The 19,404-nt window shown below is 43.1% G+C and overlaps 1 protein-coding gene across 1 annotated transcript in view; it reads right to left on the reverse strand.

The window, feature by feature from the left end:
- Positions 1-16,491, reverse strand: part of PEBP4 (phosphatidylethanolamine binding protein 4) — a 229,915-nt gene extending 213,424 nt beyond the window's left edge. The window contains exon 1 of the mRNA XM_027091967.1: positions 16,262-16,491. The gene's annotated coding sequence lies outside the window, so the exon portion shown is untranslated. The remainder of the gene's footprint in view (positions 1-16,261) is intronic.
- Positions 16,492-19,404: the final 2,913 nt, after the last annotated feature.

The following is a 19,404-nucleotide window of genomic DNA, read 5'->3' on the forward strand; positions in this document are numbered from 1 at the left end:
CGGGTTCTGGGGGTGCTGATGAGGGCCCCAACTTGCTGGGTTTTCTAGGAGCAGGAGTGAGACTGGGCTGTGCCCCTTGCACAGCTCTGCTTCTCCCACCCACAGCTCCTCTGCCACCTGTCTTGACAACCTTAGGGCTGTTGGACGGTGGCCGTGGTTGGACGCGGTGACCCCGTGTAGGAAGGGCTGCTGCACGAGGGGTAGAGCTGCCAGGCCCCGGGCCAGCTCCGGAGGGCCAGCTGAGGACAGAAGGGCGCGTCCCGCTACAGCTTGCCGCGGTGCTGAACTCAGCACTCTCCCAAAATAATAGTCCCTGGAGAAGAAGGCCAGCAGGGCTGCTCGGGAAGGGGGCCGCGTGCACAGCGCTGTGCTGGGAGGAGGGGGTGCACCCCGAACCAGTTGGCTGGGACCGCAGGGCGGCCTGCATTCCCTACGGAACAGGCCAGCAGGAGGCAGGAGTGTGTGGAGCTCTGACTAGATCCAGAGCGGGTGGGAGTGGGTGCGATGGGGGGAGATCAAAGACAGTTCTCCCACCTTGGGGGGATGGATGGGGGGGGACTGAGGACTCCTGGGTTCTGCTCTGAGCTCCTCCACAGGGCTGGAGGGCCCCATGCCTCTCTAGAACACACCACATTCATCCTTCAAAAACAAGTGATCCCGTTGCCCTTGCGCTTGGCTAAGGAAGATGAGATCGTAGCTCTGCAGTCTATGCAGCTAGATCGTTAGAGAAACCGTTTTCAGCTGAGTTTGCTTTCCGCTTGAATTCCTGCTTCCAGGATCCCAACTTCCAGCAAAAAGCCTTTCCTTGAGGTTACAAATGAAACACATTTCTCAATAATCAGACTCCCTGAAGTATGACTAGGGCTCCCCCATAGACCCTTCCCAAGATCTCCCCTACTGGAGAGTGTCTCCTAGCAGCCTCCCCACAAGACGGTTGTGAAAATAAAATGAAATGAATTATGTAAGGCACTTAGTAAGGTGCCCGGCACATAGAGAATGCTCAATAATTAATGGATAGTGTAAATATTCTTCCACAGATCCATCCATCCCTTCATTCATTCCCACACAATCCATCTCACCAGCAGGTAGGAGCACCTCCTATGTGCTGAGCCCTGGGCTGGTCCCCGGGCATGGGCTGACCATGGTCCCTGTCCTCATGGAGCTAACAGGACAGCCAGAGCCAGAGGGTGATGGTGCCAGAATGGTCATCCAAGGCCAAGAGACTCCCGTCTTCAAAGTGGCAGCCACTAGAGATGCCAGAACTTTCATGGGTGCCAACAGCTCTTAGCCCCAGTGACGAATGGCTGTCGGGAGGTGGGGGCCAGTGCACGGTGCAGGCTTGTTCCTGTGGAGCCCACTCACGTCAGCAATTCCTCCCTACTCAGTGAGCACCAGGCTTTTAGTACTGAATCCTCATGATGATGATTTTCTGAGGTAGGTACTCTTATGATCCCATTTTACAGAGGGGAAGACTGAGGCACAGAGAGGTTAGCTGACCTGGGTCACATGGGTAGTAAGTGGCCAACCTGGGATTTGAACCCTCGCTGGCTGACTCCATGCTCCTTAACCATTTTGCTCTACTGCCCCCTCTTGCAGCTCCACTGTGCCTCCACTTACTCCCCCTCTATGCCCTTTGTTCTTGGAATAAAGTCCCAAATCCTCCAGGTGTCCCACAATGCCCTGCAAGATCTGGCTCTTCCTGCCTCTCTAGCCACGTCTCTCTACTCTCCGCCTGTCCTCAAACTATTTCCTGCCCCAGGGCCTTCCTATGCTCCGCCCTCACTTCCCAGTCCATCCTGGGGGATCCCCAAGGGTCATCTCTTCAGAGAAACTTGCTCTGACACCGAGACTCCGTTAGATTCCCGTTATGCAGAATCAGGGCAATTTTCTTATTGTTCTTATATGTTTGTAAAATCGTTTTGTAGTTATTTACTTAGTGATTTGCTTATAGTCTCCCCATCCCCCAGCCTACAAGCTTCTCAGAGGCAGTACCTAGTCTGTGCCTAGCTTTCCCTGGTGGGCCTAGATGCTAAATAAATTCTTGTTTGAATGCCTGACAAACTTGCCACTTCTGTTTCTGATCGTCCTCATTTCACTTAATAGCTCCTAACTCTCTATAAATATCAGAAGGAAGCTAACCACTCAGGTTGGCCTCGGGCCCTGGATCCCTTTTGCTTATTTATCTAACTTTCTTTGGCTTGTTTTTGTACGGAGAGATCTGACAGAATGCAGCGGTTCTTGGTGTTTTTGAATCTGATCCTTTCCTTGGGGAGTTACAGGACTTGGCTTTGAACTCAGAGTCCAAGATTGGAGAGCCACATTCAAGCCTGGGGAGCACAGCTCCCCATTTCCATCACCAGCCTGTTTTGCTCAATTGCTTCACTCTAGAGGCACCATCTCCAGACCCCTCGGTGCCCATCCCTGAAGCTGCCTTCTCTTACTTCAGGCACCTGGGCTGAGACTACCTCCCAACACCATCAATAAGGCCAAATCGGTTGGCTTCCTGAGATGTCCTGGTCCTTCCAGACACCTGGATCTACTGGACCAGTGCTCCTGGAACACTTTACCCCCCTCCCATCCCTCCAGGCCTCCTGTGCCTGACACCCCCCATCACTGCCCAAGTGTCACCTCCTTTCTCTACCCAGACGCAGACTCTCATGCTTTCCCTCTCTCCTCAACCTTTCCATTTATGCCTTCAGGAATCGCTGTACTGCAGGGACCAAATTCCCCCTCATTCTTTTCTTTCATCCCTCATTAAAAGAAAATTGAAATATAATTCACATACCATAAAATTCACTCCTTTAACATGTACAATTCAGTGGGTTTTAGTACAAAAATTACTAAAGGATGTGCAACCATCATCACTAATTCCAGAACATTTTCATCGCCCCAAAGGAGCCCAAATAACTCATTAGCAGTTGCTGCCCATTCCTTCCTCCCCCAGAACCTGGGAACCATTAAATCTTTCTACCTTTGTAGATGTGCTTATTCTGGACATTTCATATAGATGGAATTATACTATATGTGTTCTTTTGTGACTGGCTTCTTTCACTTTAGCATAGTGTTTTTAAGGTCCATCATGTTGTATCATGTATCAGTACTTCATTCCTTTTTATGGCTGAATAATCTTCCACTGTATGGATATACCACATTTTATTTATCCACTCAGTTGATAGACATTTGGGTTGTGTCCACTTTTTGGCTATTACTAGTAATGCCTTTAAAAACATTTGTGTACATTTTGCTTTGTTTTGCTTGTGAACCTATATTTTCAATTCTCTCGGGTTATGCCTAGGAGTAGAATTGTTGGGTCACATGATAATTCCATGTTTAACAGTTTGAGGAACTGCCAGTCTGTTTTCCAAAGTGGCGGTTACATTTTACATTCCTGCCAGCAGTGAGGGTTCTAATTTCTCCACATCCTCAGTAGTGCTTACTGTTTCTTTTTTAATTATAGCCAGCCTAGTGAGCATGAAGTGGTATTTTATGTCATTTTGATTTGCATTTTAATAACGATTAATGATGTGGAACATCTTTTCATGAACTTTTGGCTCTTTGTATATCTTCTTTAGAGAAATGTCCTTTCAAATCCTTTGCCCATTTAAAAAATTGGTTGTCTTCTTATTGTGTAATATGGGTTCTTTATATATTCTGGATGTTAGACACTGATAAAAGTGTTTTGATATTTATAGCAAACACCTTTTAACCGCCCCTGAGTTTATGTTAATGAGGTGACTTTTGGAAAGCACCTAAGCTGGTTGCCAGGGGAACCAAACACGTGATTGGAGGGTTGGAACTTTCAGTTCCTCCCACCCCCTCACCTCCACGGAGGAGAGAGGGGCTGGAGATTGAATCAATCACCAGTGGCCAATAATTTAATCGATCATATCTATATTATGAAACTTCCATGAAAACCCAAAAGGATGGGATTCAGAGAGCTTCTGGGTTGGTAAACTTGTGGAGATTTGGGGAGAGTGGCACACCCAGAGAGCATGGAACCTCCACGCCCCTTCCTGCGTACCTCACACTACACATCTCTTGTATCTGAGGCTGTTCCTGAGTTATATCCTTTCGTGATAAACTTGTAATCTAGTAAGTAAAATGTTTCTCTGAGTTTTGTGAGCCGCCCTAGCAAATTAATTAAACCCAAGAAGGGGTCGTTGGAACCCCTAACCTATACCCTGTAGGTCGGAAGCCCAGGTGACAACCTGGATTTTGATTGGCACCAGAAGTTGGGGCGAAGTCTTGTAGAACTGAGCCTTTAACCTGTGAGAGCTGATGCTATCTTCAGGTAAGAAGCATCAGAATTGAGTTGAACTGTAGGATACCCAGATGGTGTCAGAGAATTGTTTGGTGTGGGGGAAAAACTCACACATTAGAACTGGTGTCAGAACTGTGGACCCTCGTTGGATATTTGATTTGTAAATATTTTCTCCCATTCTTTTTCTTTTCTTTATAGTGTACTTTGATACACAAAGTTTTTAAATTTGATGAAGTCCAATTTATCTATTTTTTCTTTTGTTCTCCATGCTTTTGGGGTCATATGCAACAAATCGTTGCCAAAGCCAGTGTTATGAAACTTAACTCCTATGTTTTCTTCTAAGAGTTTTACAGTCTTGGCTCTTACATTTACATCGTCGGTCCATTGACTTATTTTTTGCATCTGGTGTTAGGTAAAGTTCCAATTTCATTCTTTTGCATGTAGCTATCCACTTGTTCCAACACCGTTTGCTGAAAGGACTTTGCTTTCCCCACTGAAACCCCTTTACCTCCACCTACTGCCATAACCAGAGCCTCCCTGTCCCCTTGAGAAGCTGCTTCTCCATGTATCTCAGGTTTGGGAGGTAAGGTCAATGAGCACCCCCACTCCCCTTTGGTGCTTCTAGACCATGATCTCTCAGCCTTCTTGTCAAAATCTAAACTTCATGGGGCTTATTCCATCTGAAATACTTCTAATCAGTGTCATCTGCCTTCCTACCACTCCTTGTTCACTGAAGACATTGCTACTTGGCATGGGGACTTTGTTTCCTGCTCCAAGTCTTGCTATCGACCCTGGGTGACATCTATATCTATGGGTCACCTCTTCCAACACCTCCAGACTCTCTTCCCATGACGACTTCTTAGACACTGTCATCACTGAAACCATTCCATGCCAAAAATCTTAAATTCAAGCAGCCATTCTGATGACAACCTCTTCTCCTTCCTAGTCACTCATTTTGTTACTCCCACTGCATCTAGTCTTCCATCTCATTCTGAACTTCAGTCTTTTAACCACTCTCCTTTCTCCTTATCTATGTTGGTGCCTGGGTCCTGGGAACGTTCATTTCTACTATTCACTTGCCAACATCTATATTGCTACCTCCTTACCCTCGTGTTTTGGCTGTTGAGTGTAACTCCAATTTTGGACCAGTCCAAGGGTCTACCTGCTCCACTCTGCACCCTTGCTGCTCCCCACTCCCACTTATCTTCTTGGTACTTTACACCTTCTACAGAGCCTGGTGCAAAGGGATGAGGAAAAACACTGTGCTAAGTGAAAGAAGCCAGTCACAAAAGACTACATATTGCATGATTCCATTTATATGAAATAACCAGAGTAGGGAAATATATAGGGAGAGAAAGTTGATTAGCTTAAATCTGGGGGCGGGTGGGTGCGTTAATGGGGAAGGTAGGGGTGATAGCTAAAAGGTATGAAGTGTCTTTTGGAGGTGACGACAGTGTTCTAAAGTGGACTGTGGTGATGGTTTCACACATCTGTAAATACACTAAAAACTGTTGAATTATACACTTTAAAAACCATTAAATTATACACATTTAACTTATACATACATACAATTTGGTGAATTGTGTAATATGTGTAACATGTCTCAATAAAGCTGTTTAAAAAACAATCCAAGGGGGACTTCCCTGGGGGTCCAGTGGTAAAGAATCCACCTCACAATGCAGGGGATGTGGGTTCGATCCCTGGTCAGGGAACTAAGATCCCACATGCCGTGGGGCAACTAAGCCCACATGCCAAAACTACTGAGCTCACGCACCTCAGTGAGAGAGCCCATGTGTCACAAACTACAGAGTCCACGTGCTCTCACCCTGTGTGCCACAACTACAGAGCCCACATGCCCTGGAGCCTGCATGCCACAACTAGAGAAGAGAAAACCTGCACGCCGCAACTAGAGAGAAGCCCGCGTGCCACAAAGAAAGATCCTACATGCCTCAATGAAGATCCCGCATACCACAACTAAGACCCAACGCAACCAAAAATAAAATAATAAATAAATAAATAAATAAATCTTTAAAAAGAAAAATTCAGGGGCTTTCTTGGTGGTCCAGTGGATAAGACTCCACACTTGCAATGCAGGGGGCCTGGGTTTGATCTCTGGTCAGGGAACTAGATCCTGCATGCATGCTGCAACTCAGAAGTACGAAGGCCACAACGAAGAAGTCTGCATGCTGCAACTAAAGATTCTGCATGTCTCAATGAAGATCCTGCATGCCAAAACTAAGACCTGGAGCAGCCAAAATAAACAAACAAAAACCTAACTAAATAAAAACAATCCAGGTAACATATGCAAAATGATGGACTAGGAAGTAAAGCTGTCACTGTGTGCAGATGACATGATACTATATAGAGAGAATCCTAAAGATGCCACCAGAAAACTACTAGAGCTAATCAATGAATTTGGTAAAGTTGCGGGATACAAAATTAATGCACAGAAATCTCTTGCATTCCTATACACTAATGATGAAAAATTTGAAAGAGAAATTAAGGAAACACTCCCATTTACAACTGCAACAAAAAGAATAAAATACCTAGGAATAAACCTACCTAGGGAGACAAAAGACTTGTATGCAGAAACTATAAGACACTGATGAAAGAAATTAAAGATGATATAAACAGATGGAGAGATATACCATGTTCCTGGATTGGAAGAATCAATATTGTGAAAATGACTATACTACTCCAAGCAATCTACAGATTCAATGCAATTCCTATCAAATTACCAATGGCATTTTTCACAGAACTGGAAAAAAAAACTTTTAAATTTGTATGGAAACACCAAATACCCTGAATAGCCAAAGCAATCTTGAGAAAGAAAAATGGGGCTGGAGGAATCAGGCTCCCTGACCTCAGACTATACTACAAAGCTACAGTCATCAAAACAGTATGGTGCTGGCACAAAAACAGAAATATAGGTCAGTGGAACAGGATAGAAAGCCCAGAAATAAACCCATGCACCTATGGTCAATTAATCTACAACAAAGGAGGCAAGAATATATAATGGAGAAAAGACAGTCTCTTCAATAAGTGGTGCTGGGAAAACTGGACAGCTATATGTAAAAGAATGAAATTAGAATTCTCTAACACCATACACAAAAATAAACTCAAAATGGATTAAAGACCTAAAAATAAAACCAGATACTGTAAAACTCCTAGAGGAAAACATAGGCAAAACACTCTGACATAAATCACAGCAATATCTTTTTGGATCTGCCTCCTAGAGTAATGGAAATAAAAACAAAAATTAAAAAATGGGGCTTAATTAAAATTAAAAGCTTTTGCACAACAAAGGAAACCATAAACAAAGCAAAGAGATAACCTACAGAAAGAGAGAAAATATTTGCAAATGATGCGAACGACAGGGGATTAATCTCCAAAATATACAAACAGCTCATACAGTTCAATATCAAAATAAGCAAACAACCCAATAAAAAATGGGCAGAAGATCTAAACAGACATTTCTCCAATGAAGACATACAGTTGGACACAAAACATATGAAAAGGTGCTCAACATTGCTAATTATTAGAGGAATACAAATCAAAACTACAATGAGGTATTACCTCACACCAGTCAAATGGCCATCATCAAAATATCTACAAATAATAAATGCTAGGGAGGGTGTGTAGAAAAAGGAACCCTCCTACACTCTTGGTGGGAATGTAAATTGGTACAGCCACTATGGAGAATAGTATGGAGGTTCCTTAAAAAACTAAAAATAGAGCTACCATATGATCCCACAATCCCACTCCTGAACATATATCTGGAGAAAAACATAATTTGAAAATATACATGCACCCCAATGTTCATTGCAGCACTATTAACAATTGCCAAGATGTGGAAGCAACATAAGGGTCCATCAACAGATGAATGGATAAAGAAGATGTGGTATATATACACAATGGAATATTACTTAGCCATAAAAAAGAATGAAATAATGCCATTTACAGCAACATGGATGGACCTAGAGATTAACATACTAAGTGAAGTAAGCCAGATAAAGACAAATATCATATGATATCACCTATATGTGGAAACTAAAAAAATGATACAAATGAATTTATTTATAAAACAGAAATAGACTCACAGACATAGAAAACAAACTTATGGTTGCCAAAGGGGATGGAGGGGGATAAATTAGGAGTTTGGAAAAAAAAAAAAGAAAGAAAGAAAAGAAAAAGCTACTTTCAAAGTAGTAGAAAATTGCATGACGTGTTCACTTGCATTTGCCCCACCCCCTCTTTGGCATAGTTCAGTCTTGCTTTGGAGGAGACTGCAACCCAGTTACCAGTTTTCTCCCTCAAATCAGAGGGAGCAGAGAAGACCTTATTGCAGTGTTCTAACCTATCAAGGAATTGTCTAAAGGACTAGTTTCTGTTTTGCCTAACTCAGATCTCAGAGGGGATAAGGAGTGGGCATTGTTCACAAAAGCTGCAGGGAAACTACAGATCCACAGACACCTGGGGCAAGAGATTATGGGTGAATACACATAAAAGGCAATCTAAGGCCCCAAGCAGAAGCTAGGATGAGACTCTTGGGGAAATTAAGACATTCAAAAACAGCTGTATATGTGGGGGAATTGAAAAAGCCACATGCAGGTCCAGGCAAGACACATGCTCAGAAAAGACCTGAGAAGACCTTAAGTTTTCACCTTGGGCTGATCCCTAGACCTAGAGCATACCCAGCTAATCAGTGAGGACTTCTCTGGCACATAGGCACTCTTAAAAGACTGGGAGAGGTGCTTGTTTCATTTAAATGCCCGGTTTTCAACAACAACAACAAAAGAAATCACAAGGTACAGGAAAACAAAGCCCATTCAAAGGAATAAAGTAGGTTGACACAAACTGTTGCTGAGGAAGTTCATACATCAGACATATTAGACAAAGAGTTTAAAATAACTGTCTTAAATATACTCAAAGAGCTAAAGGAAAATATGGACAAAGAATTACAGAAAATCGGGACAATAATATATGAACAAAATCAAAATATCAGCAAAAATATAAAAAATTATAAAATGGAACAAAACAAATTCTGGAGCTGAAAATTAACTGAAATGATCAATTTACTAGAGGGGTTTGGTAGCATTTTTTAGCAGAGAGAAAAACATCAGTGAATTTGAAAATAGGAAAATAGAAATTATTGAGTCTGAATAGCAGGAAGAAAAAAGAATGAAGAAATGTAAACAGAGCATAAGAACTATGGGACACTATCAAACAGACCAATATATGCATGATGAGAGTCCCAGGAGAAAGAGAGAGAAGGGCCAGAGAGATTATTTGAAGAAATAATGGCCCAAAACTTCCTAAATTCAATGAAGTCCATGAATCTACAAATACAAGAAGCTCAAAAAACTTCAAGCAGGATAAACTAAGAGAGACCCATACCAAGACGCATAACCAAACTGTTGAAAGACAAAAATAGGATTTTGAAAGCAGCAAGAGAGAAGGGACTTGTCATGCACAAGGGATCCTCAATAAGATTATTAACTGATTTCTCAGCAGAAATCTTGGAGGCCAGAAGACATTTGGATGATATATTTAAGATATTTAAAGAAAAAACTGTCAACTGAGAATTCTATATCCAGCAAAACTGTCCTTCAAAATGAGAGAGAAATTAAGACATTCTTAGATAAACGAAAACTGAGGAAATCCATTACCTATAGAGTTTCCCTGCAAGAAGTGGTTAACAAGAGTCCTTCAGGTTGAAATGAAAGGACAATAGACAGTAGACGAAGATATAAAGATCTAAAGTAGGGGTAAATACATGGGCAAACATAAAAGCCAGTATTATTATAATTTTTGTTTGTAATTCCACTTTTTAAAAGTATAGGATTTAAAAGACAAATACACAAAAGTAATTATAGTTATATGTTAGTGAACAGACATATAAAGATGTAATTAGTGACATCAATAACACAAAGTGGGGGGTATAGTTACCCAGGAGTAGAGTTTTTGTATGTGATTGAAGTTAATTTGGTATTCATTCAAATTAAATTGTTATAACTTTAGGACATTATATATAATTCCCATGGTAACCACAAAATATATCTATAGGATATACATGAAAGGAAATGAGAAGGAAATAAAAACATGTCACTACAAACTTCCAAAAAATTAAGGTGGAGGGAGCACTTCCTAAGTCATTCTATGAGGCCAGCATTATCCTGATACCAAAACCAAAGACACTTTAAGAAAGGAGAACTATGGCCCAATATTCTTTATGAATACTGATGTAAAAATCCTAGCAAATTGCATTCAGAAGCATATTAAAAGCATTATACAACATAAACAAGTGAGATTTATTTCTGGAATGCAAGAATGTTTCAACATACAAATGTCAATCAATGTACTACCACAATCAGTCAATGTAATTGTGTTTATTCTGTTAATATCACATTAATATCACATAATATCACATTAACAGAATAAAGGGAAAAGCCACATGATTATCTCAATTGATGCAGAAAAAGGATTTGATAAAATTCAACACCTTTTTTTGATAAAAACACTCAACAAACTAGGAAGAGAAGGAAACATCCTCATTCAATATGATAAAGGCCATATATGAAATACCCATAGCTAACATCATACTCAATGGTGGAAGACTGAAAAATTTTCCCTGAAGATCAGGAACAAAACAAATATATTGGGCTTCTGTGGTGGCGCAGTGGTTAAGAATCTGCCTGCCAATGCAGGGGACACAGGTTTGAGCCCTGGTCCGGGAAGATCCCACATGCCGCGGAGCAACTAAGCCGTGAGCCACAACTACTGAGCCCGTGTGCCACAACTACTGAAGCCTGCTTGCCTAGATCCTGTGCTCCGCAACAAGAGAAGCCACCGCAATGAGAAGCCCAGACACTGCAACGAAGAGTAGCCCCCACTCGCCACAACTAGAGAAAGCCCGCGTGCATCAACAAAGATCCAACGCAGCCAAAAAAAAAAAAAAAGATATAAATATTAAACAAACAAAAACAAATGTATTACCTTGCCAGGGATGCCATAGCAAAATATCACAGACTGGGTCGCTTAAAAAATAGAAATTTATTTTGTTATAGTTCTGGGGGTTGGAAGTTTAAGATCAAGGCGTCAGCAAAGGTGGTTTCTCCTGAGACCTCTTGGCTTGCAAATATTTATTTTTCTCACTGTGTCTTCACATGGTTTTTTCTCGGTGTGTGTGCAACCCTTGTGTTGCTTTGTGTGTTCAAATTTCCTCTTCTTACAGGATGTTAGTCATATTGGATTAGGGCCTATCCTAATGGTCTTATTTTATCTTAATCGCTTCTTTAAAGGCTCTACCTCAAAATATAGTCACATTCTGAGGTACTGAATGTGGTTAGGGCTTTGATATATGAATTTTTGGAGAACACATTTCAGACCATGACGATAAGGATGCTCACTTTTACCACTACTATTCAACATACTCTTAGAAGTTCTAGCCAGAACAATTACATGAAAAAAAAAAAGAAATAAAAGGAATATTGAAAAGGAAGAAGGAAAATTATCTCTATTGTCAGATGACACAATTTTATACGTAGAAAACTCTAATGATTCAGAGTGAATTCAGCAAAGTTGCAGGATATGAGCTCAACACACAAAAATCAGTTGCATTTCTATACATTAAACAATCGAAACAGAAATTAGGAAAAAAAATCCATTTAGAATACCATCAGAAAGATGAAATACTGAGGAATTAACCTAACCAAGGAGGAGAAAGACTTGTACACTGAAAATTACAAAATGTTACTGAAAGAAATTAAAGAAGACACAAATTAATGGAAATAAATTCTGTGTTCATGGATTGGAAGTTTTAATGTTGTTAGGATGTCCATACTACCCAAAGTGATCTGTAGATTCAATGCAATCCCTATCAAAATACCAATGACATTTTTCACAGAAATAGAAAAATCCATTCTAAAATGCATATGGAATCCCAAGGGACCCTGAATAACCAAAACGATACTGAAAAGAAGAATAAAGTTGGAGGATTCACAGCTCCTGATTTCAAATGTTAGTACAAAACTGGGGTAATCAAAACAAAGTGGAACTGGCATAAAGACAGATATATAGACCAGTGGAATAGAATAGAGAGCCCAGAAATAAACCCTTGCATATGTGGTGAGATGATTTTCAACAAGGGTGCCAAGACCATGGGGAAAGGACAGTCTTTTCAGTAAATGGTGCTGAAACAACTGGATAGCCACATGCAAAAGAATGATGTTGGACCCTTACCATCCACTATACACACACATTAACTCAAAAAGGATCGAAGACCTAAATGTAAGAGCTAACACTATGAAACTGTTAGAAGAAAACATAGGGGAAAGCTTTATAATATTGGATTTGTCAATAATTTCTTGGATATGACACCAAAAACACAGACAACAAAGTAAAAAATAAGTACATTGGACTTCATCAAAATTAAAAACTTTTAGCATCAAAGAATTCTATCAAGACAGTGAAAAGACAACTGCAGAATGAGAGAAAATATTTGCAAATCATAGGTCTGATAAGGCTTAATACCAGAATATAGAAAGAACTCCTACAACTCAAAAACAGCAAAGTAAACAATTAAAAATTGTGCAAAATACCTGATTAGATGTTTCTCCAAAGAAGATATACAAATGGCCAATAAACACATGAGAAAATGCTCAACATCTCTAGTCATTAGGGAAATGCAAATCAAAACCACAATGAGATACCACTTCATACCCATTAGGATGGCTATTGCTAAACACATACAGACACAGATACACAAACACACAGAGAAAACAACAGGTGTTATAGAGCATGTGAAGAAATTGGAACTCTTGCACATTGCTGGTAGGAATGGGAAATGGTGTAGCCACTGTGGAAAACAGTTTAGTCGTTCCTCAAAAAGCTAAACATAGAACTACCTTATGATCCAGCAATTCTACTCCTGGACATATACACACAGGAATTTAAAGCAGGGACTGAAACAGATACTTGTATGCCAGTGTTCATTGCAGTCAAAAAGTGAAAATGACCCATGCATCAATCAACAGGTTAATAGATAAACAAAATGTAGTGTACACATATAATGAAATATTATTCAGCCATAAAAGGAAGGAGACTCTGACATACGATACAGTATGGTTGAACCCTGAAGACACTTTGCCAAGTGGAATAAGCCAGTGACAAAAAAGACAAATACTGTGGGATTCCACCGATACGAAGTACCTGGAGTTATCAAATTCATAGCAAAATGATAATTTCCAGGGGCTATGAGAATGGGGAGTTATTGCTTAATGGTTACAAATTTTCTTTTCTGTAATAAGTGTTTTAGAAATACATAGTGGTGATGGTTGCATAACATTGTAAATTTAATTAATGCCACTGAATTGTACACTTCAAATGGTTAAAATGGTAAATTGTATGTTACGTATATTTTAACACAAGTGTGTGCACACACATGCCTGTTTATATAAACACAAATCCAAGGACCTAGTGTTCTATAGAGCCCACTTTTGAAACACTGACCTAATCCATTTTCCTCACTGTATGGACAACTTAATCAGCCTGTGTAGACTGCTGTCCATCCTCCCAGTCAGCTATGCTCTCCCCACCCTAAGGCCTTTGCAGAAGCTATTCTCTCTGCAAGGAGTGCCATTCTCTCCTGCCCCATGATCCATATGGCTAACTTCTGCTCACCCTTCAGGTGTTATTTAAACGTCGCTTCCTTCGGGGAAACTTCTTGGGTATCCTCTCATATCTACATCCAGTATCTGCAATACTTCCACCATGATGGTATTATCAGACCATTTTTATTTGCCATTTACGTGTGTTGGTCTGTTATTTTACGGGGGAGGGACCATATGTATCCTGTGAATTGCTGTGTCTAGCACCTAGCACGGTGCCTGGGAAACAGCAGATGCTCAATTACCACTTAAAGAAGGAAGAGAATAAGGGAGGGCGGGGTGGATATAGACTTCCTGAAGGCCCCACCTCCACCTCTATTAATCTGGGTCTCACTTGTGCACCAGGGCAGTTTGTTTCTCTCTCTCTTTTTTTTTTTTTTTTGCGGTACGCGGGCCTCCCACCGCTGTGGCTTCTCCCATTGTAGAGCACAGGTTCCGGACACGCAGGCTCAGCGGCCATGGCTCACGGGCCCAGCCGCTCCGCGGCATGTGGGATCTTCCCGGACCGGGGCACGAACCCGTGTCCCCTGCATCGGCAGGCAGACTCTCAACCACTGCGCCACCAGGGAAGCCCTGTTCCTTTCTTGATAGCAGTCATCAGTATCTTCCTTCTACTCTAGTTCTCTGTGCATATATTTCATCCCGTGAGGGCCCCAATTGTCTCTGCGTTCCCCACGGTACTTTGCACATAGTAGATGCTGGAAATAAACAAGCACACACAGTTATAAACAATACATTGTGAACAGATTATGCTGACCTTTTGCTGTTCTTCATATTAGGAGAACAGGAAAGAACTCCACAGACTCTCAAAATGCACTTGGACCATCTTTTAGTTATCAGCTACTATCCGTTGCTTTTCATGCGCCCTTCACTTCAGATGACCAATTTGGAAATTGTCTTGGAACGTAAAAGTATCAAAATGTGGGCTTCTCTGGTGCTGCAGTGGTTAAGAATCTGCCTGCCAATGCAGGTGGCACGGGTTTGAGCCCTGCTCAGGGAAGATCCCACATGCCGTGGAGCAACTAAGCCCGTGCACCACAACTACTGAGTCTGCGCTCTAGAGCCCACGAGCCACAACTACTGAGCCCGAGTGCTACAACTACTGAAGCCCGCGCACCTAGAGCCCCTGCTCTGCAACAAGAGAAGCCACCCAATGAGAAGCCTGCACACTGCAACGAAGAGTAGCCCCTGCTCGCTGCAACTAAAGAAAAGCCCGTGCGCAGCAACAAAGACCCAAGGCAGGTAAAACAAACAAGCAAAAGTTTCAAAATGTGTATCTTTTTCTTGTTATTTTAAGAACGCTTGCTTTCCTTCCATCACATTTTGTATTAGAGATCTTTAACTTATCAAGCTGAAGATATAGGAGTTGGTGGTGGTGACAGAGAGCAGGGCCTGGGGGCAGTGGCAGGGAGAGCTCCACAGCTGTATTTTCTAGCAGTTACATTTCCCAAGAGTGAGGGGACTAATGGAGTGTCCGTGAGAAAAGCCCAGTGGTTAGCTCTGCCCCAACCACTCCTCTTATCCAAGGACCTGCTAGACCTCTCGCTGGAAGCTAGGGGCCTGGGCCACTTCATTCCAGTGACACAAGTTCTCCTTTCCAAGAGCCCCAGGCTGCTGGTTTCAGCAACCAACCATTGACCTAATAAGCCCATTTCTTTAGCCATATATAGTACATACTAATGAATCACTCCATCCACAGAATGGAAGGTCCCAGATGTGTTATGAAACGGTGGCGTCTTTCAGGTTCATTTGCTGCCATGGTACCCTTGGAAGGTTGAAAATTTTGTTTCTCCTCATGGAGGTGAGAAGTGAGCTTAGAGCCCACCAGAGCTGCGTATTTACCTGGCCCCCTCCTTTCGCAAATAGTTCCAGTCTCCAATTCTTCCCACGTTTAAAGATGGGAGGAAATGGGGATACTTCTTCCCATGGAAGAGGAAATCAGGACCCCACAAAGGAAGGAAACTTTCTGAGTCTGTTACTTACTTCCTCCGTAAGGCCTGAATGAACTAAATCAGTAATGCTAATCCCATTAGTAATGCTAGTTCCCAGTCCAGAACTCCAGGAGTGAGAAATGTACCAAAGAGTCCTTTCTAGGAAAGTTAGATAAATGTTGGATGCTCAGAGACAAGCATAGAAACTCCTTGAAGAACAGCTTCAAATCATACAGAAATTCCACCCTAAACATGCATTCCCTTCAGTTCTCCAGGCCACAGTTCTCATCCTTGAGGCCTCTCCCTTCTCTCTGTCTCTCTGTCGCTCTAGAAGGTCCTTATGGAAAGTCCCTACCTCACACCTCATACCCCACATAGGGGAGAAGAGCACTGTCACCTACTCGGAGCAGTGTGGGAGCTGTTGGGTGGTGATGGCTGCAGGGGAGCGAGCAATCCTGGCAGGTTTCTGGGCTGGAGAAGGTGGGGAGCAAGCTCCCTCCAGGATGCCCTAGCGTATGGGCCCTTAAGGCGATCAGGGTCTGGCGGTGTTCAGGGATTGGGAGTATAGGGAAGGCTCCTGGAGTAGCCAGCGGAGGAGGCAGTGGTTGGTCGTTGGGGAGGCAGTTGGAGAAAGTTCCAAGGAATTCCAGGGAGGAGCTAATACGTAGGGTGGGAGAGAATAGGAAAATAAGACTGGGTGGGCTTTCTGGCATTCCTCCTTCCAAGGACTCTACAGAAAACAGTGGAAATCACAGAGATGATTCTCTTACCTTTCAAGATACACTGTAAAGCTGGCAGAAGAGGCACTAGGGATGCACTGGGGATACACAAAGAGAAAGGTGCAGAGGGATGGAAGGAAACCATAGAGACCAGAGTCCCTGAGAGAGACAAACAGCATCTGACTGCTTAGAGCCAAAGGCTCAGAGACACGGACAGCAGAGAGGCGGGATTAGGACCCTTGCTTGGGGTGGAGCAAGGGCACCTTCCACAGTGAGTGCAGCCTGGAACCACAGAACAACAACACTGGTTCAAGGCCATGGTCTGCCAGGCCTGCCAACTCAGTGTCTGGCAGGTAATGTTCTACCAAAATGGGCAGTGGACGCTCCTGTAATGGGCAACTACATCCAGGCAATTCCCTGGCTTGAAGGATCTGGGTTTCCCGCTGTGTTTTAAATGACCACATCTGGGTCCACAGCCAGGGTTTCTTTCTGGAAACGTCCTCCCAGGAAATTCAAGGAGTCAGTGGAAACTTATACACCCCAGATGAATTAAGTTTGAATCTCTGAGGGTAAGGCGTAGGCATCGATATTTTTATCGATGCTTCTCATGGGAGTCTAGTGACCAGCCAGGTCAAAGAATCGCTGTATAGACTGGTGTCAGGCACTTGACAGATGCCGAAAGTACAAAGATGCACAAGATGCAGACCCTGACCTTCATGAACTCACAGCTGAGCAAGGAGGATAATAAACATCAAAACAAACAACAAAACTGACAACAGTGTGCTGAGTTCGGCCATAGAAACATGCCTAGGTTAAAGAGGAAGATGTTAACCACGTGTTTTGTTTTAGGCATTTTGTGATGGTTTGACATCTTGGGGGTCTTGGGGAGGGATGCCCCTCCCAGAGTTAACTGATTCCTAGAGAGAGTGAATAACTTGCGTTGAAGCACATCTTTCACATACAAACCGACCAACCTCCAATCTATACCCCCAACCACCTCCTTTATCCAACTCTCACCCACCAAGCCAGTATTTTGCCTGCCCTAAATCACCCCAGAGCCAAGTACCAGACAACAAGAGACCACCTCATACACAGAGTCTGCCGACGTTATTCCAATGACCTAATCTAAGCTTGTTCAGCTGTTTAACCTGCCTTATCCCTTTCTTCCCATGGAAAGCACAATAAAGGCTCTGGACCATGCATTCCCCTTATGCGTTCTGCTTCCCGATCAACCCTGGTGCTTCCCCAGGTGGTATGGTATGCCCCTTTCTCCTGGAAATTGTAAGTATATATTTGATACATAATATATTTGGATAATATATTGAAAATATATATGTATCTTTAGAAAAATGATTCTGCTTGCAAATATTCAAGAACACACTGGATTAATATTAACTTACCTCTGCTGAGCCTTTGCCAGCTGTTCTACATTTGCTCTGTGTGTTATCCCCTTTTATCCTCACAGGGACTTCATGAGGTATGAAGTGATAGCCCCATTTTTCAGACAAGGAAACTGAGGCACAGATAGCATGAGAACCTTGCCCAGGGTACACAGCTGGTAAATGGTGGGCTGGATTTGAAGCCAGCCATGCTGACTCTAGGCCTCTGCTCTTTCCCTCAATATGCTCCTAACCCACCCTTTCCAACCCTGAGAACTGGGATTTGGTGTTTCTGTCTGTCAGATGACCCCAGACAGCATGTGAATAAGGCCGTGTTTGATTTCACTGACTTCATCCCTCTGCCAAACTTTGTGTTCCACTTTCAACGTCCCCTCCAGGCTTCCAGGGGCCTCCCTGGTCTATCCTGTAGGAGAGGAAAGCAGTCTGATGGGAAGAAAGGCACCTTCCTGAGAGGCTGGATGGGGGCCCGGCCCATCCACACACACAGCCTGGGTATTTTTTGACACATGTGAGAGGGACAGGCTTCTGAAATGAGGGGCTTTCGGGGGATATCCTGGTTGTCCAAGAAAGGAGCTCTGCTCCAGGGGGCCAACTCCAACCTCCCCCTCTCAGGAAGGGAAGACTCGCTCCAGGCCCTACGCTCATGTGTGAGAAATAACATCCCCCAACAGTCAGGTTCCCCACCACCGCCTGCCTCTGGGACTCCTCTGGCTTACTCCCCACCTGTTCTGGGGACTCCACTCTACTCTGCCCTGGGAATGTCCTCCTTTACCCTATTCTCAAATCTGACCTCTCTTTAATGCCCACCTCATGGCTGTTTCCTGCTGCAAGTTTTCCTTGAGTGCTCCTCCAGACCTACATCCCTTAAGCTGGCATGTCTGTTTGACTTTCATCTGTACATGTCTGCCTTCTCAAGCAGGGTTCATATTCCTTGAGGTACTATGTCTTTGCATTGGCAGGGGTCTTGGGAAAACTACCTTTTGAGGGGCTTGGGTTCCCCAGGGAAATGCCACTCAGTAATGAGACTTTCTTTGGTCACCAGATTTTTTCCTAAATTAGTAGAGCCTGTGGTCCTTAGACTGTAAACAGATGACACCACGGCTTCCCACAGGGGCCCTGGAAGTAGGTTTTCCTTGGTAGGACTGCCAGTCGGCCTCACAGATGATGGCCTCGAGAGCACAGCGTGGCAAGAAGGACACCAGCCCTGCTCTACCAGCCGGGACCACGTGCCCCTGCCTGCAGCGGGAGAGATAGAAGTTCTCAGTACAGCCCCTCCTGGGGCTGGGACAGGAGGCAGCACTACAACTTGCTCTTTGACGTACTCAGATCCAAGTCACTTCTCTCGTATCCTCTTACTTCTTCATATCTGATCCCATCACATCTTTCTTTGTAGGGACCGAGGGGTGAGTTCCACCTTTGGAGTTA

Source organism: Aethalodelphis obliquidens, unplaced genomic scaffold, assembly GCF_003676395.1.
Source record: "Aethalodelphis obliquidens isolate GAN/ISIS:26980383/991018 unplaced genomic scaffold, ASM367639v1 scaffold74, whole genome shotgun sequence".
In the NCBI taxonomy this organism is placed as follows: Eukaryota; Metazoa; Chordata; class Mammalia; order Artiodactyla; family Delphinidae; genus Aethalodelphis; species Aethalodelphis obliquidens.